A 19,225-nucleotide genomic window follows, 5' to 3' on the forward strand; every position below is an offset into this window, starting at 1 on the left:
TGCAGCTCATTAATGAATCCACTTTAAGTAGAGCAGATTAAGGCAGCGCCACAGTCCTGGATGATTGCTTTGTGGAGGGAGGGCGCGAAGGATCATTATGTAGATGTGCGCTGGAAGGAATCTCAGTGAGCGAGAGAATTAATGTGATAAGGCCTATATGTTAGGCAATCCCCTACAGAGCAGTTTACTCCACCAGGGCATGGCATTATTGACCACAGAATTCATAGGTTTCTATGAAGGGAAAGGAAACTGTGACAATGTTAATGGTCCAGAAGAGACTCGGGGCATATTACCAAGGACTAGCGATATTTATCGCAAAATGTGCTTAGCGCATTTTTTTTTATTGCGGCCTTTCGCTGGATATGTTTTTTTTTTTTGATGTTCAAACTGTTTTATTGCAAGTTTCTTTCGATACACCGCTTCTTCGCCTACAACCCGGAGGCCGGCAGCACATCAGTAATAGCGTGTGACTGGAATTAAACAGTGTGACACAGCCTCTATACCGACAACCCGGAGGCCCGGTGGCGTTCAGCACAGTTCGTTGCATCATTCCGTGTATCTGAAGCATACTAAAATTGACATATCAGCACAGTAGGACATGTTCTATTGTCTCGTACAGAACTATTTTAACCTTCTTATAACCATGTAACTATCACTGCATCACAACATTCTCACTCCTTCTGTGCTTTTTTGTTCTTCGTCATGTAGTTCGGACATGGCATTTCCCTGCTCCCGCCGTTCTACCTAGCACTCCTCAACATTCTCTGTAGCTGGCTGCTGTCTACCCTGTAAATAGTCTATCAGGTACATCCAGTAGTCTATGGGTCTAGAGCCTGCAGGTAGTTCCTCCTCATACGTATTCAGTGTGTCTTTGCAATACGTGAGATCTGTCAGCCAATCTTTTAGCTTGGGGCATCTCCTACCGCCCCAATGAAGCGAGACCCTACGTTTAGCCATTAATAATGCGATCACACAGTATTTACGCTTGGTCGCCCGTACATTTGGAACTAGTCCCAGCAAGCACGTTTTCACTGAGCACTCTATAGTCGTGCCCAACATAACACTCAGTGCCTCTGTTACTTCTTTCCAGTAATCTGCTATCCTAGGGCAGCCCCACGCGAGATGCATAAAATCAGCGTCCTCCGCTCTGCATCTCCTACATCTAGAGTCGTCCCTCAGACCATAGCGATGTAACCTGCTTGGTGTGTAGTATACTTGATGCAGATATTTATAATGGATTATTCTCAAGTTGCCATTCGGGGTTAGCATATCAGTAAAGCATACATGCCCTAGACCATTCTTCAACTGAAAGTGGATCATCCATTAAATCATTCCATTTAAGTCTCATGTTGTCACTGTCGCTTGCTATGTCGTCCTGCAACCTGGAGTATAACCGAGAAACTATATGAGATGCTGTGGGCGTTGTTATTAGATATTGTAGGGAGGTCATTTGTGTAGGTTCCTCATGATACATGGCGTAAAGTGTCTTCATTGCCCTCTGCATTCTGTAATATGTGAAGGTGAATAGTGCCGTCTGATTACTAATATAGGTCAACGTCTCTAGCTTTTTGAACTGCCCATCCTCATAGAGATCACCCATTTTATCTATACCTGCCTGTTGTAGCAGTGTCATGCCTACTGTGTCTTGCGTAACTGAGAGTTCTGGGTGATGCGCTAGGGGTAAGTCCGGTGCATACAATGGGAGTTTGTTCGCCTTTTTACCCATCAGGTGCCATGCCGCGTTAGTGGTATCGATCGTGTTTATGTCCTTTGTATGCAGTGGCGGGCGTTTGTGTGGCCAGTATTGCGGCCAACGGAATGGGGAGTGCGTCTCCCGTTTCTATCGCCACTTGTGACATGAATGGTATCTCATGGTACCAGAAGAATGCAAATTGCGCTTGCGCGCATAGGTAATAGAGATAGAAGTCAGGCACCTTGAAGCCACCTTTAGCATATGGTAATGTGAGTGTGTGAAGTTGTAGCCTGGCATTCTTCCCTGCCCAAATAAGATTCAGCACCAGCGTATTGATATTACGGAATACCGCCGCTGGCGGTTTGATGGGGATGTTATTAAATAAGTAAAGGAATTTGGGCAGCAGCACCATTTTCACTATGGCAGTTCTGTCTGCAAGGGAAAGTGGCAGTTTGTTCCATCTGTTTATTTTCTCCTCCAATTCCGATATTACCCTCCTGTAATTTGTACGAATGACCAGTTCAGGGTCACGATGAAACCAGATTCCCAAGTATCTCGTGGGTTCCTCTCGCCATTCTAATGGGTAATCTAATGGGAATGGAACAGTGCTATCCGATAATGCCAGTATTTGAGATTTGGCCCAATTGATTTGCAGGCCAGAGTGCTGCCCAAATTTAACATATTCTCTCATCAGAGGGTTGAGGTTTTGGGCGGGGTCCCTCACGTACAGCACCATATCATCCGCATAGAGCGATATGTGTAGGGGCCTCGTGGGAAACTGAAGGGCCGAGTAATGGTGATGTTGTCTGATTTTACATGCCAGGGGCTCCAGCACTAGTGCAAATAGCAGAGGGGACAGAGGGCACCCCTGCCTAGTCCCTCTGCCTATCTCTATGGGGTTTGATATGTAACCATTTACCTCGCTGTCAGATCTGTGTAGAGCATTGAGATCCAGTGTGTAAACATCACAGCACCTCAACACTGCGTGTAAATACTACCATTCAATTGTGTCAAAAGCTTTCGCGGCGTCCAGTAGGATCGCCGTGGCTTTGGTTTCTGGTGTCAAGTAATGTGAGAGTGCAAACAGAGTCCTCGTATTGTGCGTCGTCGACCTTTCAGGTATGAAACCCGCCTGATCTGGTCTTACCAATGACGGCATTAGAGGTTTAAGACGTGTGGCCAGTAAACAGGTAGGTATCTTAGCGTCTACGTTAACGAGTGATAGAGGCCTATAGGAGTCGCATAAGTCTGGGTCCTTTCCGGGTTTGAGTAGTGCTATAAGCATCGCCTCACGGAGAGTCGCCGGGAGGGTTTGCCTCTCATGTGCCTCTCCATACATCCTCACCAAGTGCGGAGCCAACTGGTCTGCAAATGCCTTGTAGAACTCCCCAGTGAAGCCATCGGGCCCCGGCGCCTTACCGTTTGGTAGAGCTTTAATTACCTTGGTCACTTCCTCAACTGTGATCGGGTTGGACAAATATGTTCTATGCCCATCCGAGAGCCATGCGATTTCAACATCAGCCATGTAAGCTAATATGGCGTCAGGTGACAAGCAGAGGTTTGATTCATACAGACGACCATACGTCTTACGGAATTCTTCCAATATTCCCTGCATGTCATACCGAATGGTCCCCATGTCGTCACGGATCGTGTTAATGTGCTGTGGTGCGTGGCCTGTACATATTTTTTGAGCTAGTGCCCTTCCTGGCCTACCCCCTTCACCATATGCTCTAGCTATTCCCCGTTTCGATATGTATTTGAGTTCTGAAGTGGCGTATTCCTGGTGCTCAGTCAATATCTGTTTGATATTCCCTAGTATGGTGGTGTCTTGAGTGCGTTCATATTGGAGCTCAAGTTTGCTCAATTTAGACTCTCTAACTCGTAGTTGTTGTCTAATGTCTTTCAGGATCCCCGCTGTCGTACAGATACACTTCCCCCTAATCGTAGCTTTAAACGCTTCCCATAATACTCCTTTGTCATCGGTCGTTGGAGCGTTGATGTAAAAAAATTCCGTTATGGCTTCGTGTATGGTTTCCGTGAACACCGTATAATGGAGCGCCGTCGCATTAAATCGCCAGGCGAAGGACGGCGGTGTGTAATTAGGTAGTGTTAGAGACAGTAATACTGGGTTGTGGTCCGAGAGTGTGCGTGGCAAGTGCGTGATAGCGGCCGTCCATAAGGACACATCCCCTCAACCTAACCAGTAGTCAAGTCTTGACCAACTATTATGCATTGTCGATACATGGGTAGCTACTGTAATTCCTGGATCACGAGTTCTCCATATGTCATGTAGGTGTAACTCTTCTATAGCGTCTATCAATTCTGCACGTGCCTGCTTGTGTGTTTCTGTGGTATTTGGTGATCTGTCTACCCCAACTTGCAAGGCTATATTAAAATCACCACCCCATACCAAATGTGGAATGTGTAGGTCGGAAATTGTGTGCCATAGCTTAGTGAAAAAACTGGGATCATCCGTGTTTGGTCCATAAGTGTTTATTAAAGCTATAGATTGATGTCTGATCCGACCAATCACTATGACAAATCTGCCTTCCGGATCTTTGATCACCTTGGACACTTGAAAATTTAGCCCCTTCCTTATGAAAATGCTGACGCCCCTGGCATATGAGGAGTAGTTGGAGCTATGTATAGATTCCGCCCATTTGTACCCCACGGTTGCTGGAGAATGTGCTGCGATGTGCGTTTCCTGGAGGAAAGCAATATCTATTTTGTGTCTGGTAAGGTACGTGAAGATGAGACGTATATTCTTGGGTTGATTCATACCTCTAACATTCCAGGTGAGAAAATTTAGGTTAGCGTCTCTTATAGTGTCAGTGTGTGACCTTGATATATTTCATTCTCTCGACGCTATGTATTACATGTGGAGTGCCGTGCGGCATCATACCCGTGAACAGGAAATCTACCAACTCGTACAGGCAGCGCATTCCGGAGTTTGCAATGTTTCTCAGATACAGTGATATATAATGAACTTCCCCAACTGATTCTCTTCTCCCCCCACCCACTTCAGCAACCCAATCCTGCCAAAGCCAAAATCGCAAACCAGTTAAACTACAAAACGAACATTTGTTGGGGGACACCCGGGTTGGGGGTCCACCAGGTGCACACATCTCCATCCACATGGTGGATGTGGACGGGTAGACTACCACATTAATCGAAGCGAAATCTTAATGCCAATAACCCATGGTCGCTTCAAATACTAGGGCCATGGTGTGCCATGTATTCAGGTCCCCGATCCCTCCCCCGAAGTCTCCCCCGCCTTCCCTCACAAAGTGACAGCACCAGCCCATCTTAGTGTCGCTTGGGCACAGCAGAAGAGTTACGTGCAGTTATCATGCTGACCCCTGGCTGTACCCCTCTTGCCGCGGCTGGGTACACTTCCCCACTGCCGAGTGCAGTATTCGTGAAACAGTGCCAATCAGATCAGTCAGAACGCCATTGTTCCCAATCAGTCTCAATAACTGTCCAGGTCAGTTCAGAGTTTCTACGCTGGAGCAATTGGACAAGTGCAGTGAGTGCAGCCGGAGACAGGAAAAATCCCACCCGACCTTGTATTTCCCTGCTTACCTCCAGAGTTCAAACGCTCCATCAACACTGTACTCTGTTCACTACAGGGTCCACATAGATGTAGTCATTGGGGCATGTGGCGCTTTAGATGAACCAAGGAACCTCACCACCTTTGTAGAACCTCTCAGCTCTCGTCGTCCTGCTGCAAGTCTCGCTCTGGCGTCTTCCGCCGCCGAATCAGTTTTTTGATGAATTCGTGAGCCGCCTGAGGGGTTGCCAAAACCGTCGATCTCCTGTCCTGATTTACCTTGAGTTTCGCAGGGTAGAGCATGGAGTAGTCCACGCCCAAATCTCTGAGCTTCTTCTTTGCCGATTGGAACTCTTTACGGGCCAACTGCACAGCCATGGTGTGGTCCGGATAAAAGTCGAGTTTATTCCCCTGGTGGGTAATTTCACCCTTTTCGCGCGCTCTCCGTAGGACCATGTCTCTATCTCTGTAGTTCAACAGACGTGCTATTATGATGCGGGGAGGCGCCCCTGGTTTCGGGGGTGGCGCCAAGGAACGATGGGCCCTCTCCACCAGGAACACCTGTGAGAATGTTTCCCCACCAAAAAGTTCTTTAAGCAGATTTTCCACATACAGTTCCATCTTGCCAGTGTTGGTCGTCTCCGGAAGTCCCGCTATGCGAATATTGTTGCGGCGGGACCTCGCTTCCAAATCCTCCGTCTTATGCGTAGCGTTTCCATTTCTTTCTCCATGGCGGCACAGGTTTCGGAGTTAGTGTTAGAAACATCCTCTACTGCCGATATCCTTGTTTCCTCCTCAACTAGCCTTTCACCATGCTGGTCCATTTTAGCAGCCATACTGTCGACTCTCTGCGTGAGGGTATCTAATTTGCCGTTCATTTCTTGCAGGCTGCGCTGAATGGCCCTCAGCACTCCTTCCATTCCAGCGCCCTCCATCATCTCATGCTCAGCTTCCGTTTCCGAGCCACCAGTTGCGCCCTTGGCTTGCTTTTTTGCCTCGAACTGCAGCTCGGTCTGTTGTTTTTCTGGTTTGCCCATTTCACCAGTTGTGCCAGGGGATCCGCGGTTAACACGTGGTTGACTGTGAGCGGCGTGCGCCTTCCTCGTTACCGTCGACATTCGTTGGTCGTGGAGCACACAAGCATCTGGGGATGCGGTCCCGGAAGCCCCAGTGCCAGTGTCCGTTATGCGGAAGCTGAGCAGTCCGTCCCCAGCTATTATGCCGAGCTCTGATGTCGTTCGCGTGCAGACGCACTTAGGTAACCTCGGCATCCGCCGTCACTCCCCCATTCGTTCTTCCTCACCTGGCCAACGTGTTCTCGCAGGACGCCTTGCTGGAGCGTTGCCGTGGCCAAACATACAAATCCCTGTCACTTGGTGTGAGCAGTACGCCAGCCACGTGTGGTGTACAATGCGCCAGTTGCTCCCCTCTCGGGTGTTCGCCGCTGTTAAATACACGGGGACAGGATTGTGGACCCCTATGTCATTGAGCTCTTCTGCCCACCGCTAGGGAGATCTCGCCATAATTTCACTGCTCTGCCACTCCTCTAGAAGCTGCCAAACCTCGAACTCCTCTCCGCAGCAGCAAGGGCTCGCAGACCTCCACCTTCGCGCTCCCAACGTGCCTGCTCGAACGAGCCTTCGTCTCGCTCCACCACTGCCCGTGAGCAAGACACAGTCGACGGTCGCAGGCACCCCGGCAGAGAATAGTGAAGAGTGCTGGGCTCGCGATGGGCTGCAGCTCGCCTCATACGTTGATGCAGGATAGGAGGGCTACTCATTTAGTGTGTTTACGGGGCATCGGCGCACTCTGCCGTTGTGCGTTTCATTCGGTCTGCCATTTTGCGCTTCGTGGAACGCACAGCACATTCTACTCACGGTCAGTTGCACATGCAGTCACTCCGCGAGACGGCAGCACTACATAATTTTCGGCCACTTCACAGTCTCCGACACATGTCCGAGGGTGCTTGTGGTGGTCCAGGGGTGTCCGTCTGAGCCGCTCCTTCATATCGCGGTCGCCGCCATTTTGACCGATTGTCCGATGTCCGCTCCGATCTTCCCCGTTTATGTCTATTCAGGCAGGGACAGACCTCGGAGACACCCGCCCGGGGGTCCTAACATGTTCCGACAGCCTTTGCTGTAAAGACCGTTCATTATGGGGTCATTGGCACCGCGCTGTCCCTCTCGGCAGTCTCCCGTCCGGCGGAGCTGTCTCAGGCGCCAGCCATCCCGCAGTGCGCCCTCTAGCGCCCCCCCCTATCGCTGGATATGTTAGCGGAGAAAACATGCTATTAGCAACATTTTTCTCCATTGTGCTAAAATATCCAGCGATAGCGGCGAAATGCGTGAATATCGCTGAGCATATAGCGATATTCACGCATTAGCGACAAAATACTCTTAGCCATGTTATCCACCTCCCATTGGATAACATGGCTAAGAACTGGTCTGAGCAGGCGTTAGTTTTTGGCGATAGCGGGAATATTTCCATCGCTACGCCTGCCTTGCTAATAGGCGATAACGACGTTAGCGACTGCTTTCAGTCGCTATCGGGTTGGGTACGCCCACTTTGCATGTCATGAGCGATAAATATCGCTGACATGCAAAGCGGGCCCCAAACCGCTCGCTATCGCCTAAAAGCTGTCGCTAACATCAGTTAGCGACAGCTTGCTAATAGAGCGATAGAATTATCGCCGCTTAGCGGCCGAAAACGGCCGCTAAACCGGCGATAATTGCCTATCGACACTCTTTGTTATATGCCCCTCGGAGAGTTCGACTGCAGACCGTGTTAAAGGATCAACCCCAGTAAGAGGTAGGAACTCACCTTACTAGGGGTAGGACACACACATAAGAATATATTAGGTGTTCCAATGCTATTTGTTCATTTGTTTAATGATGTGGTTACACACAGTGTAAGCAGGCTCTGGCCCATCAGAGCAGGGTATGAGTTTGGCAAAGTCCATATAACATCGGCGCACAGGATAATGTGACATATCGAAGAGCGTGCAAGGGCATCAGCGCGTAACAATGTACACTAGAGCTCATTAGTCCAGTTCAAAGATCTGTCCTTCCATACCATATGGAATCTTTCTTGTATCCACTGCGTTGTGTGCAGCTGTACAAGTAAGCTGCAAATGTTCACGCGTATGGATGTAGTTCAGGAATCTTTTATGGACATCAATAATGATTTCTGCCCTACTGACAGGGACATATCAGAGAGCTGAGGCGGGAGCAGCCGAGTGTCTGGACTCAGGTGTTTGTGGACTGGAGGTAGTGGGGGGCCATATAGATATGTAACCAATCAGGTCTAATGTACAGAAGTCTTCAGAGGGAACAGCTGCTTATACCAGGCATGAGGAGGGAAAGGCAACTCAGGGTGTGAGGAAATGCTGAATAGGCATGGATTGTGTAGGGTAAGCCTCAATCATTGTGTGGGCTCAGTTCAGGGTGCGATGTGCGGGCTGGAAGGGTTTTGTATGGTCTGTGCAATGTCAGAGTGCAGTACAACTATATGTGTACAGTTTTTGTCAGATGTTGAAAATACAGACTCTTTAGTTATCACAATTAAACAACTTTGCTTTGTGTAGTTCTTGACAGAAGACACTAGGTACAAGTAAGCAAGTACACCCACTACCACAACATGTAAAATAAATATCCGCTTAGGATTATGCATATATGATACTTGCAAATTCATGATCTTGCGGGACACTCACGCACACTAGTGTGCAATGGCCAAGACTTATCGAGATGGCTACCTAAGTAAAATATAACGAAGCACGCAAGTACACCATAAACTGCAGAAAATTGACCATCCTCTCAGAGAACATTCATCAGCACACCCACTGTTCCAAAATAACTTGCGTGGTCATCTGACCTTTAAAGAGATGCCAACCAGTCCAGTGCCAACGTTATCCTAGACAGAGTTCAGTCATGTGTGACAATCTATTCAAAGCTATATGTTCTATTAGAACAAACCGAGAAGGGATCTTCGCCAATGACCATGTGGTGCATGAATCACACACGTCTCCGCAATGTTCATACATTGTTTCACTTCATGCTCTGCACACTTGGAGGGAGCATCGCCTCAGACCAAGAGCACACGGCGACACAGGAAGGAATGGAGGAGAGAGTCACATGACCTTCTACACTCCCTTCCGAACTGTTCAACAATCCGAACTATCCAAGACCCTTTCTACGTGATACAACCCCACTGAATCGCAGGGTTCTTGTGTCCTCCCTCCTGTATGAAACCCCAGAAACGTAAATACTCTTTTAACCGCACAGGCACAATTTTACAGGACTTGTGCACGGAATGTGAATGCTACATTTCTGCTCTCACTAAAGAGCATCAGCGGAGAATTACAAATGTTGCTGAAGCTCATAAAACTATTTTTAAATGATGCCTTCCTTTTTAGCACGCCAATAACTATGTCCACAATAGTGTAGTTTCTGTCACTACAATGTTTGTATGCTTTGTATCATTGCTTTGAAATAAGAACATCAGTATGCTCTTTACAACAATAATACATTGAAAAGAGGAGGTGGAGTTGCTTAACCAATCCTTATTCTGCCTGACCTCCTAGTCTGTCCATAAAGGGTTAAGGGGTGGATGTCCCATCCACAATATCATGAGTAAATTGGTATCAATGACACTCTAAACAAAGGGCGGACAGAAGATGTGCACGCGGGGGCTAGATGCTTTACTGGCGGAAAAAAAAGTCCTCAGAGTGTCACGCAGCGAGTAATGTATCCAGTCCCTGCGTGCACATCTTCTGTCCCGCCGCGTGCACGCTTTGGAATCCGTATCGATTCCAAAAGCCCTTGCATGGCGACTGCAGCGCATGCGCGCTGCTAACGCCAGGCGAGACCTAACAAGAAGATTACTTGGAACCTAGTGACCTTCCCACACCACCCTCAGGATGACCTCCTATCCCCAAATATGTAAAAATGTAGTCGGTGTCCAGTCATCTCTCTTCAATCAACCCACCAAATATGTACAAATAATACCAGGTCTCCTGCCACCCTCCCCAATGGCAATGGAATACATAAACATCTCCACCGTGCATACTGTTTACTGGTATTTATTTTCTGTGTAAATGACAATCCTTGCTTGTCCAGACCTCTTTCCAGAATTGTCTTGCTTCCAGGGGGATAGGCGTCTCCCCCTGCCATGGACAAGTACGCTCAATTAAATACGGCTAGTAGGGGATTGGGACCATTTACCCCTCCATACACTGCACTGACAGAGTCTCTGACAGCCCAGTCATAGCAGGGGCTAGTACTGCATTGATGGAGTCTCCGATGGCTCCGTTATAGCAGGGAGCTGGTGGTGCACTGACAGAGTCTCTGATGGCCCTATCAGAGCAGGGAGCCAGTGCTGCACTGACAGTGTCTTCGAGTGTCCCGTCGGAGCAGGGAAACAGTGCTGCACTGACTGAGTCTTCGATGGCTCCGTTATAGCAGGGAGATTGTGCCGCACTGACAGAGTCTCCGACAGCCCCATCGGAGCAGAGAGTCAGTGCTGCACTGACAGAGTTTCCGGTGGCCCTATCGGAGCAGGGAGTCAGTGCTGCACTGACAGAGTTTCCGGTGGCCCTATCGGAGCAGGGAGTCAGTGCTGCACTGACAGAGTTTCCGGTGGCCCTATCGGAGCAGGGAGTCAGTGCTGCACTGACAGAGTTTCCGGTGGCCCTATCGGAGCAGGGAGTCAGTGCTGCACTGACAGAGTCTCCGATGGCCCATCGGTGCAGGGAGTCAGTGCTGCACTGACAGAGTTTCCGGTGGCCCTATCGGAGCAGGGAGTCAGTGCTGCACTGACAAAGTTTCCGGTGGCCCTATCGGAGCAGGGAGTCAGTGCTGCACTGACAGAGTTTCCGGTGGCCCTATCGGAGCAGGGAGTCAGTGCTGCACTGACAGAGTCTCCGATGGCCCATCGGTGCAGGGAGTCAGTGCTGCACTGACAGAGTTTCCGGTGGCCCTATCGGATCAGGGAGTCAGTGCTGCACTGACAGAGTTTCCGGTGGCCCCGTCGGATCAGGGAGTCAGTGCTGCACTGACAGAGTTTCCGGTGGCCCCGTCGGAGCAGGGAGTCAGTGCTGCACTGACAGAGTCTCCGGTGGCCCATCGGTGCAGGGAGTCAGTGCTGCACAGATGTATGACGGTACGATGCGGGCTATTACCACGCGTACCGTTACAACTCGTGTTTTACAACGCAAGTCGTTACCACGACTTGCGCTGTAGGGTGCGGACTTAGGAATAGTTTAATTTACTATTCCAACACCAGTCCCCGTGGATAGTAGCTACGTCAGATGTACAATCCACTATTCACACAAGTGGCTCTCAGTGGGAATCACACGTAAAATGTAGATGTTATGCTTTCAATACAGTCGTGCATTTTATATCGGTCATTGAATAGCGCACCATGAACCAGAATTTTCGCACAATTTAGTGATCTGGGGCCATATGTATCAAAGTCCTCGTTTGCGATTCTCAAATAGCGATTTTTTGCGAATCCCTATTTGAGAATCGCAAAATGCTATGTATGTAGGATTTGCACTAAATTTTGCGAATCCTACATATTCCTTAATTGCGAATCTCAAGGTATATCGCCCCTTTCATTCCTATGGGCCTAGATGCCCATAGGAATGAATGGGTAGACATTCTCAATTTGCGATTAGCAATTAGAGAATTGCAAATTGAGAATGCAATTTCAAGGGTGCAGGGGTGTCCAAAGGACACCCTGTTGCACCCCTGAAATAAGCAAGGGTGCAGATGTATGTATGCATGTGAGTCACATAGCACTTTGAAAAATGCATAAAAGTGCGCGGCACTGATTTCGCGCCTGCGCGGCGCATTCTATTGAGGGGGCGGGGCCGTGACGGAACCATTCCGTCACAAGCACAGCGCCACCGTGGCTCATGACGGAGTGGTTCCGTCACGAGCATGGTGGCGCCGCGCGGCTCCCCCTCCCCTCTAGCGCCGCGGCGGAATTACTGCCGCGGCCCAGGGGTTAAAGAAAGCTCCAGCACAGAAGCACGTAACCCCCACTGGGGAAAAGTTTGAAGGACTTTACATCAAAATGGAGTAATTGACCACTACTGCTCTCGGGACCCAGCTGCCCCGCCAATAACTCGCTATCTGTATCTTTGCCTTTGACCCTGTGGCCCGGTGTCCCCATTGAAATACCATACACATACCTACAAGAAGCCAACCACAGCAGCTACTGGTGTTGATTGTCATTGAATTGCAGCCTTTGTGGAGCGTTTACAAGGCGCTGAAAAGGCCACGAGGCACTGTGATTTGCTCCTGCTTCCTCAGCTTTGCAATTAAGATTTGCATACTGAGACTTTTTTTAATTAAACTATACCGTTTGCTCAGCGTTGTCAGTATCCTAGAGAGAATGACCCCCAAGTGTGGGTCTGCTTCAGCCCAGTGATTCCTTTGAGGTTGACACGTTCTGGTCCAATTCGCATTTACACAATGTCTGCTTCAGGATGCTGTGCAGCCAGCACTCAAACACTGTGGACCACAGGCCTGGCGTCACATTATGAAGTGCTTTTTGAGGAGGCCATGAATGCAAAGAAAAGAACAAAGGTATTCAGAGAAACGCAAAATGTATGGAACATGTTTTATGCGGGAAACACCACAATATTCAGAAATCAGGATCAGTTAGGTATTGTTTTTTTATTTATTTATTTATTTATGTGCTTATTTCGCGCCTGAATCAGCCCCGAAGGGGTATCTCCGCGCGTAGCTTCTGAATAGGTATCATAGCACAACCAGGGACGTAGGACTATAATGAGTGCAGAGGGGAGCATCAATCTTGTGAGAAAAGAAATGTTTTTAACTTTCTTCTAAAGGACAGATGGTTGGAGATGTGTCTCAGCAATGGGGGCAAAGCATTCCAGAGCATCGGGCCTTTAAACGAAATAGCACGTCCTCCCTGTCTTGCTCTCGTCACCCTAGGAACCTGGAGCAGCATAGTGCTGCTGGAACGTAGGACACGACCTGGTAAGTAGGGGACAAATATATCTTTTAAGTATTGAGGGCCGGATCCGTAAATACATTTATGCATTATACAACATACTTTGAAGTCAATGCGCTGTTTCACCGGGAGCCAGTGAAGAGAGGAGAGGAGAGGGTGTGAGGGAGTTCGTGGCATGGCATTCAAGATGAGTCTTGCCGCGGTATTCTGTACCACCTGCAGCCTACCCAGCTGTTCTTGGTTGGCAGAAATAAGAAGTCCATTGCAATAGTCTATCCGACCGATGACCAGTGATTGTACAAGCGTCTTCCTATGGATGTCAGGTAGGAAGGGGAATATGCGTCGAAGCAACCCTATTACTCGGAAACAAGTTCCCGTAACTTGATTGACGTGGTCTTTTAAAATCAATGCTTGGTCTAGACGCACTCCCAGATTTTTTACAGTCTGCTTTGGTACCGGAACAGGTCCAAGCTCAGATGGCCACCAGTCGGGGGACCATAGCAGAGTGGCCCCTCCAAACAACATGACTTCAGTCTTAGTCACATTGCATTGGAGGAAGTTATGGGCCATCCAATCTGCCACGGCTCGCATACCATTTTGGAAAGATTTTATAATTGTTGGTGTAAGAGTTTGGAAGGGAAACAGCAGCTGGGTGTCATCAGCATAGGAGATTGGGGTGAACCCGTAAGATCTTATGATGTCTGCCAAGGGGGCCACATATACGTTAAATAACGTAGGGCTCAAGCAAGAGCCCTGTGGCACTCCCTTGGTGAGCTTCCTACAGATGGAGTTGTGGGAGCCTAGCTTGACACCTTGTTGGCGATCCGCAAGAAAGCTTTCTAACCATGCCATGGCAGCCCCTTTTATTCCCACCTCCCTCAACCGGCCGAGAAGAATGTCATGCGACACCGTGTCGAAGGCAGCAGACAAATCCAATAGCACCAGAATCACTGAGCTCCCCCCATCAAGTGACATCCTGATGGTATCAGTCACTGACAGGAGAGCTGACTCTGTGCTATGGTTAGGCCTAAAACCAGATTGGGAGCGGTCTAGGCCGCCTGCTGCCTCGATGTAATTGGACAGGTGCGCATTGACGTGTTTCTCGGTAAGCTTACCGAAGTAGGGTAAGAGGGAGATGGGTCGGAGGTTGGAAAGTTCCGACCAGGGGAGAACAGCATTCTTGCTTCATTCATTCAGCATTCTTGCATTTTAAAACACCTAATACCTGCTTTGAAACATAATTTGAAGTATTACACATTTAAATCAATGTTTTTTAATTAGACACAACCCTACTCAGTTGTTCTTAACATTTGGTCATCTTTTCTGTATTATTTGCTTAAAAACAAGAAACATTTAGTTAAACAAGACATCAGTGTTAGCCATATTACCACAGTTATCCAATCAGGACATTGTGTATTACACAAACAGGGTAGTGTGGGAGATTTCCAGGTGCTGCTCAGTTGGACCACCCGACCTACATTTTTCATCATCAGTCGAGCGACTCTGGTCGACGCCTGATGACCTCATCAGCAGGAGCAGCAACATCCGAGGGCAAACATTTTTTCAGTAGAAAATGACTGAGTGAGCAAATATAGGGGCATTTTACCAAGGGTGGCATTAGGCAATTATCGCCGCCTTTGCGGCCGTTTTCGGCCGCTAAGCGGCGATAACTCTATCGCTCTATTAGCAAGCTGTCGCTAACTGATGTTAGCGACAGCTTTTAGGCGATAGCGAGCGGTTTGGGGCCCGCTATGCATGTCAGCGATATTTATCGCTAATGACATGCAAAGTAGGCGTACCCAACCTGTTAGCGACTGAAAGCAGTCGCTAGCGCGCTATCGCCTATAAGCAAGGCAGGCGTAGCGATGGAAATATTCCCGCTATCGCCAAAAACTAACGCCTGCTCAGACCAGTTCTTAGCCATGTTATCCAATGGGAGGTGGATAACATGGCTGAGAGCATTTCGTCGCTAATGCATGAATATCGCTGTATTCTCAGCGATATTCACGCATTTCGACGCTATCGCTGGATATTTTAGCACAATGGAGAAAAACGTTGATAATAGCATGTTTTCTCCGCTAACATATCCAGCGATAGGCAGCGATAAAAAAATCGTCGGTAAGCCTATTTAGAGATAATTATCGCTACTTGTTGGTAATATGCCCCATATTTTCTTTCTCTAAATGTCACCATGTAACCCATAATGAACAATTGTAGCTCAGATGACCTCGTTATACCATTTCTAGTTCTTTTTGGAGGATTCACAATGGAGATGAACTTTTTGCAATAAAACTCTTTAATTTCCTAGGTGGCCCTCACCAGGTTCAGCAGGCGGGGCTTCTGATACGGTATTTTGCACACATTGAGGGGCATACTTGCTTGGGAGGTAGGACACCGATTTATTGCCAGACATAGAACCTACAGATTGGTACTCATCCACCTACCAGTTTTGTGGAAACTGCAGATTGAACCTGCGGAGTGGGAACAATAACTCTGAGAGCAGAGGAATGGCCAACACGTTTCGAACTAAGGGCCCGGTTCACAGAACTAACTTAAGACAAAGGGGCATATGTAGGTAATTTCCATTTTGCGATTCCCAAATAGCGATTTTTAAGGAATCGCTATTTGAGAATAGCAAAATGGAATGTAGGTAAAAATTCGCAATTTTTTTGCGAATCTCTAACATTCCTTATTTGAGATTAGCAAATTGCGAATCACAATTAAGGAAGGAGTGTCCCATTCATTCCTATGGGCCAAAAGGCCCATAGGAATGAATGGGGATACATTCTCAAATTGCGATTTTCTGTGTGAAAATCGCAATTTGAGAATCGCAATTCCAAGGGTGCCAGGGTGTCCAAAGGACACCTGCTGCACCCCTGGAATGTACCTGTAAGTACATGTGGCGCACAGACATGCCCTAAGGGCATGTCTGTGCGCCACATGGCACTTAGAATTTTTAGAAAAAATGCATTTTTGAAGGAAATCGCAAAATACCATCTACTTGAAGTAGGTGGTATTTTGCGATTCCTTATGCAAAAATCGCAATTCCTAAAGCACCCCTACATAGCATTTAAGGAATCGCAAAATTGCAATTCTTTAAATGCTATAAGCAAAATAAGGAATCACAATTTTTGCAATTCCTTATTTTGCTAAGTGGCACCTACATATCGATTCGCAAACGCCGAAATTCGCCGAATTTCGCGTTTGCGAATCTCAAACGGCTACCTACATATGCTCCTAAATCCTAAACTTACTACCATTTACTCATTTTGGTATTCACAGAAGGCACTTACTCATCAATGAGTAAGTGCCTTCTGTGAATACCAAAATGGTAGTAAGTTTAGGATTTTGTCTTAAATTAGTTCTGTGAATCGGGCCCATAGTAGGTGTTCTAAAATGCAGGTATTGACGGTTCTACAGTTACTAAGTGACGTCACTGCAGCCGACATGTATGTCTGCTGATGAAGACATGAATAAGTGAGGGTGAAACTGGCCTCAGTGCACTAGGGTCACTTAGTGACATCATTATTTTATTTCTTGCAGCATCAACTGAGTCCGAATCTGCAAGGTCTTGTGCTCTGGTCCGGCTCCCGTACGTCGTGCACTCTCATTTTTAGTGATTTCCTCGTCGTGTTTTTAAAGCTTTAAATGTCCCAGCCATTTTGATTTCCAAATGTTGGTGGGTGTGCAAGGGCGGCCTCCGCACATGGCGGGCTAACACAAGGTCGGCCCCAGTGACGTCACACCAGAAGCCCCCCCGTTAAAAACATAGGAGCAGCAGTGAAAGAAGGTGAATCATGTTCAAAAAGGAGTGAATAATAAAAGGGGCGCGATATCCATTAATGGGGGAGTAGGGGCTCGAATGTGAGCTGGTAGGTAACAGACAACATTCGTTATCAAAACATTAGGGTTCCTTCTTTTTCTTGTTTTTAACAACAAGGGGCCCAATTCAAAAAATAATCTGAGACAAAATCCTAACTTTACGACTTTCGGTATTCACAAAGGCATTTAGGAGCAGTAACGTTAGGATTCCTAACTTTACTGCTCCTAAATGCCTTTTGTGAATACCGAAAGTCGTAAAGTTAGGATTTTGTCTCAGTTCAGGAGTAGTAAAGTTAGGAATCCTAACTTTACTGCTCCTAAATGCCTTTTGTGAATACCGAAAGTTGTAGAGTTAGGATTTTGTCTCAGTTCAGGAGTAGTAAAGTTAGGAATCCTAACTTTACTGCTCTTAAATGCCTTTTGTGAATACCGAAAGTTGTAGAGTTAGGATTTTGTCTCAGTTCAGGAGTAGTAAAGTTAGGAATCCTAACTTTACTGCTCCTAAATGCCTTTTGTGAATACCGAAAGTCGTAGAGTTAGGATTTTGTCTCAGTTCAGGAGTAGTAAAGTTAGGAATCCTAACTTTACTGCTCTTAAATGCCTTTTGTGAATACCGAAAGTTGTAGAGTTAGGATTTTGTCTCAGTTCAGGAGTAGTAAAGTTAGGAATCCTAACTTTACTGCTCCTAAATGCCTTTTGTGAATACCGAAAGTCGTAGAGTTAGGATTTTGTCGTAGAGTTAGGATTTTGTCTCAGTTCAGGAGTAGTAAAGTTAGGAATCCTAACTTTACTGCACCTAAATGCCTTTTGTGAATACCGAAAGTTGTAGAGTTAGGATTTTGTCGTAGAGTTAGGATTTTGTCTCAGTTCAGGAGTAGTAAAGTTAGGAATCCTAACTTTACTGCTCCTAAATGCCTTTTGTGAATACAAAAAGTCGTAGAGTTAGGATTTTGTCTCAGTTCAGGAGTAGTAAAGTTAGGATTCCTAACTTTACTGCTCCTAAATGCCTTTTGTGAATACCAAAAGTCGTAAAGTTGGGATTTTGTCTCAGTTCAGGAGTAGTAAAGTTAGGAATCCTAACTTTACTGCTCCTAAATGCCTTTTGTGAATACCGAAAGTTGTAGAGTTAGGATTTTGTCTCAGTTCAGGAGTAGTAAAGTTAGGAATACTAACTTTACTGCTCCTAAATGCCTTTTGTGAATACCAAAAGTCGTAAAGTTAGGATTTTGTCTCAGTTCAGGAGTAGTAAAGTTAGGAATCCTAACTTTACTGCTCCTAAATGCCTTTTGTGAATACCAAAAGTCGTAAAGTTAGGATTTTGTCTCAGTTTAGGAGTAGTAAAGTTGGGAATCCTAACTTTACTGCTCCTAAATGCCTTTTGTGAATACCAAAAGTCGTAAAGTTAGGATTTTGTCTCAGCTCAGGAGTAGTAAAGTTAGGAATCCTAACTTTACTGCTCCTAAATGCCTTTTGTGAATACCAAAAGTCGTAAAGTTAGGATTTTGTCTCAGTTCAGGAGTAGTAAAGTTAGGAATCTTAACTTTACTGCTCCTAAATGCCTTTTGTGAATACCGAAAGTCGTAAAGTTAGGATTTTGTCTCAGTTTATGAGTAGTAAAGTTAGGAATCCTAACTTTACTGCTCCTAAGTGCCTTTTGAGAATACCGAAAGTCGTAAAGTTAGGATTTTTTCTCAGTTTAGGAGTAGTAAAGTTAGGAATCCTAACTTTACTGCTCCTAAATGCCTTTTGTGAATACCGAAAGTCGTAAAGTTAGGATTTTGTCTCAGTTTACTTTTGTGAATTGGGCCCACTGTTCTTTGAGGTTCCGAGTGTGACTTTGGTGAAATGAAAACCATTTTGGCATTTGACAGCAATATGAATTGCAATGACTAATTTCACATAAGTAAGCAAGGGCAGAAATAATTATTAAAGTAGGTGGTCTCCCTAAACAGGGGAAATCCGTACCTAATACTGTAAATTTGTGAATTTCCTGCACAAGACACCAGTAGTGCTCTTACTGCGTTCTTTAGTGCCTCGGGGTCAAGGTCGTACGGTACCAGAATATAGCAGCTTAAATATCGTCTTAGATAAATATAGTGTCCTAAATATAATTCACAAAAATATTGTCTTACTGGAGCCAATAATACCTCCATGCAGCAGCAACCGGCTCTAACGCCTCG

This window comes from Lissotriton helveticus, chromosome 9 (assembly GCF_964261635.1).
Source record: "Lissotriton helveticus chromosome 9, aLisHel1.1, whole genome shotgun sequence".
NCBI classification, from domain to species: Eukaryota; Metazoa; Chordata; class Amphibia; order Caudata; family Salamandridae; genus Lissotriton; species Lissotriton helveticus.